The sequence below is a fragment of the Archocentrus centrarchus genome, chromosome 18 (genome assembly GCF_007364275.1).
Source record: "Archocentrus centrarchus isolate MPI-CPG fArcCen1 chromosome 18, fArcCen1, whole genome shotgun sequence".
NCBI lineage: Eukaryota > Metazoa > Chordata > Actinopteri > Cichliformes > Cichlidae > Archocentrus > Archocentrus centrarchus.
This window is the reverse complement of record NC_044363.1, coordinates 10557756-10567758: the sequence shown is the minus strand read 5'-3', so window position 1 is coordinate 10567758 and position 10003 is coordinate 10557756. Positions and strand designations below refer to the sequence as shown.

Genomic DNA, 10003 nt, shown 5'->3' with positions numbered 1-10003 from the left:
CAGGTGCCAGATGAAGTTCAGCCCATTGGAAAAACAGTTTCTTTGCCTGAGAGGTCTTGCTTGCCTTAGTGCCACTCCTCGGGGATCCATCTCTTTCAATGCCAAGCACAGATCCTCTTTCCTCGCACGCAGTCCATATTCCTTGCATTTACTGTAGCGTACATCCATAAGTATCCATGACGCTGTCCAAAGTACTGGAGCTCATTGCTAATGAAATCAACCAAGGCTGCAAGGTCAGAGTATGCGAAAAGTGTGTCCCCTTGCACTTAAAACTCTCCTTGGATGTCTTTCACTAATATGAAAGCCATGTCTACTGCCGAGCACGAACGTGATGACTTTAGAGTTTAAACCAAGGTCAAAATAAAAATCTATGCATTACCCCCATGGGTGTGTCCTCCATCATTGTGATTGTTTCTAAGGTTGCAAGACTCACCCTTAGGTGCAAGGCCTTAAATTAAAAACTTCTGCAAGATCTCTCACATGCAAATCCAGATCAAATCCAGAACACTCTGAACAAGCAAAATTATTTAAACAGTGAACATTTCTGCATGAACTTTTAACTTCAGCTATACAAATCTGTTCATTTTCACTTTCAAAGAGCCTCCTGTGTGCACAAATGTCTAAAAATATTTGTGACTTTTTAGGTGTTTGCTTTAGTTTCATAAAGAAGAGTAAACACTGCTTGAATCCACTCCTCTTCCTGGAATGAAGCACAGCCTGATAACTCCTCCCTCTTCACCTCCTCTCTGTTTCCTCTTTCCCTCCCCTTCAGATCTGCAGGTTGAAGATGGGTGTAACCAACATGTGGTGACGTGTCAGAGCTGAGAGGCTCCATTCACTGCAGAAACACATTATGTGGAGCTCAGAGCTCAGATTGGTTCCAGGTATAAGGAAGTGAAACTCACACAGTCACTGACACTGAGAGGAGAAATGGCGCAGAAAGGAGTTCAGCTGGACCGAGAAACCTTCTCTTGTTCCATCTGTTTGGATCTACTGAAGGATCCAGTGACTATTCCCTGTGGACACAACTACTGCATGAACTGTATTAAAAGATTCTGGGATGAAGAGGAGGAGAAGAAGAAAATCCACAGCTGCCCTCAGTGCAGGAAGACTTTCACACCAAGGCCTGTCCTGGAGAAAAGCACCATGTTAGCAGTTTTAGTGGAGCAGCTGAAGAAGACTGGCCTCCAAGCTGCTCCAGCTGATCACTGCTATGCTGGACCTGAAGATGTGGCCTGTGATGTCTGCACTGGGAGGAAGCTGAGAGCCACCAAGTCCTGTCTGGTCTGTGTGATTTCCTACTGTGAAAAACACATTAAGCTTCATTATGAATCTGCTGCCTTTGAAAAACACAAGCTGGTGGCCCCCTCCAACAAGCTCCAGGAGAACATCTGCTCTCGTCATGATGAGGTGATGAAGATTTTCTGTCGTACTGATCAGCAGAGTATCTGTTATCTCTGCACAATGGATGAACATAAAGGCCATGAAACAGTCCCAGCTGCAGCAGAAAGGACTGAGAAGCAGAAGGAGCTCGAGGTGAGACGACTAAACATCCAGCAGAGAATCCAGGACTGAGAGAAAGATGTGAAGCTGCTTCAACAGGAGGTGGAGGCCATCAATGGCTCCGCTGATAAAGCAGTGGAGGACAGTGAGAAGATGTACACTGAGCTGATCCGTCTGATCCAGAAAAGAAGCTCTGATGTGAAGCAGCAGGTCAGATCCCAGCAGGAAACTGAAGTGAGTCGAGTCAAAGAGCTTCAGGAGAAGCTGGAGCAGGAGATCGCTGAGCTGAAGAGGAAAGACGCCGAGCTGGAGCAGCTCTCACACACAGAGGATCACAACCAGTTTCTACACAACTACCCCTCACTGTCAGCACTCAGTGAGTCTACACACTCATCCAGCATCAATATTGGTCCTCTGAGGTACTTTGAGGATGTGACAGCAGCTGTGTCAGAGACCAGAGATAAACTACAGGACATCCTGAGAGAGGAATGGACAAACATCTCACTGACAGTCACTGAAGAGGATGTTTTACTGTCACCATCAGAGCCAAAGACCAGAGCTGGATTCTTAAAATATTCACGTGAAATCACACTGGATCCAAACACAGCACACAGAAAGCTGTTATTATCTGAGGGGAACAGAAAAGTAACATTAATGGAACAACAACAGTTTTATTCTGACCATCCAGACAGATTCAGTGGATGGCGTCAGGTCCTGAGTAGAGAGAGTCTGACTGGACGTTGTTACTGGGAGGTGGAGTGGAGAGGGGGAGCAGTTTATGTAGCAGTTGCATACAAGGATATCAGCAGAGCAGGGTGGTCAGAGGAATGTGGATTTGGATTCAATGACAAATCTTGGTCATTATGTTGTGATACAAACAGTTATAAATTTTTGTACAAAAATATCAAAACTGTCCTCTCAGGTCCTCGGTCCTCCAGAGTAGGAGTGTACCTGGATCACAGAGCAGGTATTCTGTCTTTCTACAGCGTCTCTGAAACCATGACTCTCCTCCGCAGAGTCCAGACCACATTCACTCAGCCGCTCTATGCTGGACTTTGTTTCTTTTACTATGATAAAGACAAACACAGAAACTGTCAGAAGTCATTGAGGGACACTTGGTTGCTGCTTTGACAGCTTATTGTTTGTTGTGTAGTTAACAGTTGACTTTTTGTGAACATATAAATTTACACACATTTATCTGAAATGTCATTGTTCAAATCAAAGGAACATTTTTCACAGCGTTTGGCAGAAAGATCAAACTTACAAACATTGTTTTTGGCTAAATGTGTCTCACTGCATTAAACCTTTCAAACCTTCCTGTAGAAAAAATTAAAACAAACAAAATAATTGAACAGGGTTAATTACTTTACTGATTTTGTAAAGGATTTGGATTTTATAGAGAGCCAAGCTGAACAGTTTTTAATGTAACCTTTGCAGTTTGTGGTTTGATCTATTGTCTGAACTGAGGCAGTATTTTCTTTTTTCTCTTTGTGAAAAAAATCCTTTGTTTGAGTTTTGTAGACGACCATGTTTTATGTAGAGGAGTGGTTTATTAGTTTGTGGGATTTTTGGAGTTTGTTCTGGTTGTTTATTCACCATATTTGTTAAATCATAAAGACAAACTGTTTAAACATATGAAAACCTGCACAGTACAAGTACTCAGTGGGTCCAGTGTGTGTAGAAGTGTGAAAGTACAGGATAAGTATGAGACCAGTGTGATGGAAACAGACCAAATCCATCACATCGACTTTCATATCTGTTTATTATTTCAATAACTAACAGAGGAGGAATTCATGTCCACAAATTAATTAATAGATTAAACATTGTAACGTTTTCATGAGCTGAATATGAGAGTAAAACTCTGAAAGATCTGCAGATAAAATCATTTTACATTTGATTCTTCTTGCATGTACCTGTCTGAATTTAGGGATGGATGTTAATGAGGTTTCATTGATGCTGTGTGGTGTGTGTGACTCATTACTCATGTATTTTTATATCTTGTGTGGTTATAATCAGACATTACAATAGACTGGTGTCTATTGTAATGATGAAATAAATATGATTTAGAAGCAGTTATTATAAGAGTTTGATAAAGGTTTTGTGTCTCTGTTTGTGTCCTCTGCAGACTGCCTCAGCTCCTGGATGTTGATTTATCCTGAAACAAAGAGTCTCTTATTGGAAGATCTCACCTCCTGGTTCTGACTCTCAGCCACATCAACTTGTTGCTGGGTCCGTTCTAGTGTTCATGCCCACCAAGATAAAAGTGAAGGAAAAAAATATACATATATTGTTTTCAGCCAGCAGAAGAAGCAGCCCAGCAAACATGCCTACAGTGGGGCGCTGTGGGTGAACTGTGGGGCTCTGTGGGCAGGGCAAACCCACAAATACCTCCTTTGGGTCTCATGTAGGCTAGCCCATGTGGGGCCCATAGCAGCTTTGCTCTTTTGCTCTTCTGTGGGTAGCCCACTGTCGACATTCCCACAGAAAGCCCACACGAGGGCTATTTTGGTTTAGCCCACCGAGGCCCCACAGTAGTTTTACTCTTCAGGGCCACTGTAACAGTTTCCTGTGGGTCACCCATAGTAGGCTTGCCCACAGAAAACCCTCATTGGCCCCTCCCTGTGGATCAGCCCCACCAAGGTCATTATAAATAATTCAAACTGAACTAAAAGTTAAAACTACACATGAAAAATAGGTCTGCCAACATTACAATGTTTTAGTTACTGACATTAGTAACTATTTTGAGTTATTTAATTACTGAAATGTATATAAATGTATTGGAGTACTCTGCAGTTAAAGCTGCAGCACCTGATGGCGATCATGTAAACTTAAATCCCTAAATGAAAACTAAATGTATGTCTGCTATAATCCTTACAATAGATAGCTACTGAGTGGCTGCTGAAGCCTCTTATTTTACCATTTTAAATATTATGCTGCATGCTGATCTGTGGGGAAAGCCGTGCTCTTAAAGGACATACAGGGCTGTTTGCTGCTGCTGACGTCTGGCTGACTGTTTCTAGATTAAACTGAGCAATCAAAGGTCCCACCTGACTCTGCCCTAACACATGTGTGATAAACACCATATCAGTTGGTTAACAAAAGCAATTTATTTAACAAAAGCCAAAGACAGCAATAAGAAGAAGGCAGCAGCAGGACTCTTAGGGGTCAGGTTATGCTCTCTTTACTGATCTGCTCCTGTTTCCTTCATGACGCCTAAAAGAGGACAGAGTGTAGTATTAGTATTAAGTTCTATGAAGCAGGAGTGCAAGGGTTTGACTCCCAACCAATGCATACTTTCAGAAAGTGTCCACATGCTAACCAAGCCTACCTTAGAATATGAGCGACATTGAAGCCATACTGGCTATATATATGTTTTTATTTTTATATGAATAAATATATATAACTATAAACCGTACATACTGTACTGTACATACCGTACATTCCATACAATACATAGCATACGTACCGTACGTATGGCACATACCGTACATACCACAACGTACATACCGTACTGTACATACCGTACGACTTCAACGCTCATGTGGGCAATGACAGTGAGACCTGGAGGGGCGTGATTGGGAGGAACGGCCTGCCCGATCTAAACCATCTGAACTGGTGTTTTGTTATTGGACTTCTGTGCAAACCACAGTTTGTCCATAATGAACACCATGTTCGAACATAAGGATGTCCATAAGTGCACATGGCACCAGGACACCCTAGGTCTCAGGTCGATGATCGATTTTGTAATCGTATCATCAGATCTGTGGCCGTATGTTCTGGACACTCGGGTGAAGAGAGGAGCTGAGCTATCAACTGATCACCACCTGGTGGTGAGTTGGATCAGGTGGCGGGGGAAAATGGTGGACAGACCTGGCACACCTAAACGTATTGTGAGGGTGCGCTGGGAATGCCTGGCAGAAGCCCCGGTCTGGGAGATCTTCAACTCCCACCTCCGGCAGAACTTCGACAGCATTCCGAGGGAGGCTGAGTACATTGAGTCCGAATGGACCATGTTCCGCACCTCCACTGTTGAGGCTGCTGCTCAGAGCTGTGGCTGCAAGGTGGTTAGGCCTGTCGTGGTGGTAACCCCCAAACCAGATGGTGGTCACCGGAGGTGAAGGGAGCCATCAAGCTGAAGAAAAAGTCCTATTGGGCTTGGTTAGCTTGTGGGACTCTGGAGGCAGCTGACAGGTATCAGCAGGCCAAGCGGAATGCAGCTCGGGCAGTGGCCGAAGCAAAAACTCAGGTGTGGGAGGAGTTCGGTGAGGCTATGCTAAAAGACTTTCGGACGGCATCGAAGCGATTCTGGCAAACCGTCCGGCGACTCAGGAGGGGAAAGCAGTGCTCCACTCACACGGTTTATAGTGCGGGTGGGGGGCTGCTGACTTCAACTGAGGCTATAGTCGGGCGGTGGAAGGAATACTTCGAGGACCTCCTGAATCCCACTGACACGCCTTCTGTAGTGGAAGCAGAGTCTGGGGATGAGGGAGATGACTTGACCATCACTGGGGGTGAGGTCACTGAGGCAGTTAAACAACTCCTTGGTGGCAAGGCCCCTGGGGTGGACGAGATTCGCCCTGAGTTCCTGAAGGCTCTGGATGTTGTAGGGCTGTCTTGGTTGACACACCTCTGCAACATCGCGTGGAGATCTGGGGCAGTGCCATTGGATTGGCAGACCGGGGTGGTGGTTTTGTGACTCTGTTGGACACCTTGGTGTTGGCTCTCACTGCGGTATTGTATCACTTCCTGTTCCTGTTTCGGAGCACAGTGTTTTGCTGTCTGTTAGCTGTTATATCTGTATAACTCGATTTATCTGGATAATAACATATTTTAGTGTAATCTTCACCTACTTTAAATAGCATACTCTTTGCTGAATCACCTGTATTCACATTACTCACTTTATTTGTTTTTAGAAATTCGCTAGCTTAGCTCAGCTAGTAGCTTAGCCCTTAGCCGACTCACTACCAGCATGGCTTCTTCTCCTGCACTTTCCTGCTCTGGGTGTCACATGTTTAGTTACTACTCGGCCTCCTTTAGCAGTAACGGTACTTGTAATAAATGTAGTCTGTTTGTAGCTCTGGAGGCCAGGCTTTCTGAACTGGAGACTCGGCTCCGCACCCTGGAAAATCCTACATCTAGCCAGGCCCCTGTAGCGGGTGCGGACCATGGTAGCTTAGCCGCCGTTAGCTCCCCCCCAGCAGATCCAGAGCAGCAGGGAAAACAGGCCAGCTTGGTGACGGTGAGGAGGAAGCGTAGTCCTAAGCAGAAGCCCCGGGTACACCACCAACCTGTTCACGTCTCTAACCGTTTTTCTCCACTCGGCGACACACCCGCCGAGGAACAAACTCTGGTTATTGGTGACTCTGTTTTGAGAAACGTGAAGCTAGAGACACCGGCGACCATAGTCAAATGTCTTCCAGGGGCCAGAGCAGGCGACATTCATGGAAATTTGAAACTGCTGGCTAAGGCTAATCGTAGATTTGGTAAGATCGTTATTCACGTTGGCAGTAATGACACCCGGTTACGCCAATCGGAGGTCACTAAAATTAATATTGACTCGGTGTGTAACTTTGCAAAAACGATGTCGGACTCTGTAGTTTTCTCTGGGCCCCTCCCCAATCAGACCAGGAGAGACATGTTTAGCCGCATGTTCTCCTTGAATCGCTGGCTGTCTGAGTGGTGTCCAAAAAATGACGTGGGCTTCATAGATAACTGGCAAAGTTTCTGGGGAAAACCTGGTCTTGTTAGGAGAGACGGCATCCATCCCACTTTGGATGGAGCAGCTCTCATTTCTAGAAATATGGCCAAATTTATTAACCCTCCTAAAAACTGACTACCCAGGGTTGAGACCAGGAAGCAGAGTTGCAGTCTTACACGCCTCTCTGCAGCTTCTCTCCTCCTGCCATCCCCCCAAAACCCCATCCCCATAGAGTCGGTGCCTGCTCCCAGACCACCAAAAACCAAAGCTAAAATCAGCAAAAAGCTATTTAAGCATAAAAATTCAAAAACAATAAATAATACAGCTTCATCAACTGCACCAAAGAATAAAACAATTAAATGTGGATTGTTAAACATTAGGTCTCTCTCTTCCAAGTCCCTATTAGTAAATGATTTAATAATTGATCAACGTATTGATTTATTCTGCCTTACAGAAACCTGGTTACAGCAGGATGAATACAGATGCAGCCACCTAATGTTGCCGCATCCAGCCAGACGTCGGCCAGCTGAAGTCCAGCTCCCAGCTGGCCGACGTCTGGCTGTCGTCGGGCTGGAAGTCCCCCTCCTTCTCCTGGGCGTATCTACTTTCCAGCATGAACACACCCCTTTCCCTCAATTGTAGACTGTCACCAAAAGGTGGCGCCTTCTTAACAAAAACGTTGAGTTCTGTGATTCAAAAAAGTTTTGGTGAAGTATCAAGTTTTGAAAACCTAAAATAGATGCCTAAAATTTTTGTCAGTATGACCTTTCACACATTTCCATTGCGAATCACCAAAAGATTCCTTTGTTTCACTTCATCTTTTAACTAAATAAGTAAATAAATACAGTAGGTTAAAAAAGAAGCGGTGCTGCGCTGAGCCAACCCGGTCTCACGGCAGTTCATGCAGTAGTCACGAAATTTAATCTATTGATTCGTGCTCATGAACACGAATTCCCTCTTTTTTTCGTGTTACTCGGCACGACTTCTAACCTGCCTGAAATGCAGTGGGATAAAGTTCGTGCCTCTGAGCACGACTTCTAAGCTGCAGTATAGTTTTTTTTTTTTTTTTTTTTTGCCCCTGTCCCCCTTTTTTCCCCCCTTTTCTTTTGAACTGGAAGCTCAGAAGCTGAATTATGCCTTTAATTGCGATCCTTAACCGCCACTTTTCCTTTTGACATGAATTTCTCCTTGTTTCATTTAATGTGGGGTGCTGCTTATGGTTGTAACGATGACATTTGTGGGGCTTTTTAGGTCTAAATTTATATTTACGTGTTTATGGTTAGTGCTATATTCGGTGTCCAATTTTTTCTTTGAGTTCCGTGGTCTGAAGCCGTTTTTCCTCTGTGTTAAATCCATGAACCAACGATGAATAAATAAATGAACTACAGTACCCATCACCCCATCAGCCGTAACCATGGTCACGCGTATTCCCGTTGCTGTCCAGCTAATTGCATTAGTTCACCCGCTTCGGATGTTATCAGGTAATTACTGACTTTATTAGCGGTTTTCAGGCCTGTAGATATGGGCCAGCAAGGGCCGTCTGCACCTCGTAGTCAGTCGAGAAGGTAGTTCTAACGGAGGATCACTGACAGAGGGATGAAGGACTACAGAAGAAGGACTACAGACGAAGGACTACAGAAGCCATGCTCGCTGACTTCCGGCGGATGCTGCAGTGTTCAGGTAAGAGGATTTCAATGGACAGCGTTTATATAGTGATATTATTAAGGCAGTGAGTTTAATAAGCACTTGAAATTAGATTAATGTGGTGTAAGAGAGCGCTGATATCCCAACTCTGAGATGCATTTGTAGAGATTATTGCGGGTTTTGCCGTCTTTGAGACGCTAGCTTAAATTTTCTGTGCAAATGTTAGCGGATATCGTAGGAAAGCGTTCACTATTTAAACAATGTTATGACAGAAATATGAGCTTCTGGACTTACTAGTTAAGTAAAATGATTATTTTCAGAGGTGGGAAGTAACGAAGTACAAATACTTCGTTACTGTACTTAAGTAGATTTTTCAGGTATCTGTACTTTACTTAAGTATTTATTTTTCTGACTACTTTTTACTTTTACTCCCTACATTTTTACGCAAGTATCTGTACTTTCTACTTCTTACATTTTCAAACAGACTCGTTACTTTTTAACGTCAGAGAGAAGTTTGCATTTCCGGTCAGTGCGCCTTCAAACATAAAACGATCTGAGCCTAAACGGAGGAATAATAACATGTAAGAGACAATCGTACTGCGTATCCTCCATCACCGGGGCTTATCGGGTACAAAGGGATTAAATACGCAAACCCATATAAGTAATGTATCATTTATAGCGTTATAATCGGGCCGGACCGAGTCCGTAAGTTGCGCTGCGGCACATAAACAGCTTAGCTAGCGCTACTGAAGAGGAGCGAGCATGAAGGGAGTAACGTGTGGCAGGTAAATGCAATGTTTCTAAATGCTCAACAAATATCAGCAAACACACAAAGTGTGTGCAGTTTGTCACACAGTGTGTCTGCTAGCTAAAAGAAGAGCTGCTGTATTTCAGGGAGAGCAAAGAGAGAGAAGTTCACTCAGAGATGGAGAAAGAGGACAGGAGAGGAAGAAGAGAGGTTAGAATTAAAGGTAAGGACTGGAAAACAAACTGAAGTATGCTGACGTTGTGTTATTCAAAGATTCTATGAAAATGCTGCAGTTTAGTGTTTAATAAATAGGTCAGTTTGTTGTACTGTATTTACAGTAAAGCTCTGTGTTGGACTGGAGCGCAGTGTTTGTGTTCATGGTCAGAGTTACAGGTTACATCAGTGCAGCA

General features: G+C 44.0%; 1 pseudogene; it reads left to right on the top strand.

Annotated features, from left to right (window-relative positions):
• The first annotated feature begins 912 nt into the window (after positions 1-912).
• LOC115797186 (tripartite motif-containing protein 16-like) lies at positions 913-2571 on the top strand (annotated as a pseudogene).
• Positions 2572-10003: the final 7432 nt, after the last annotated feature.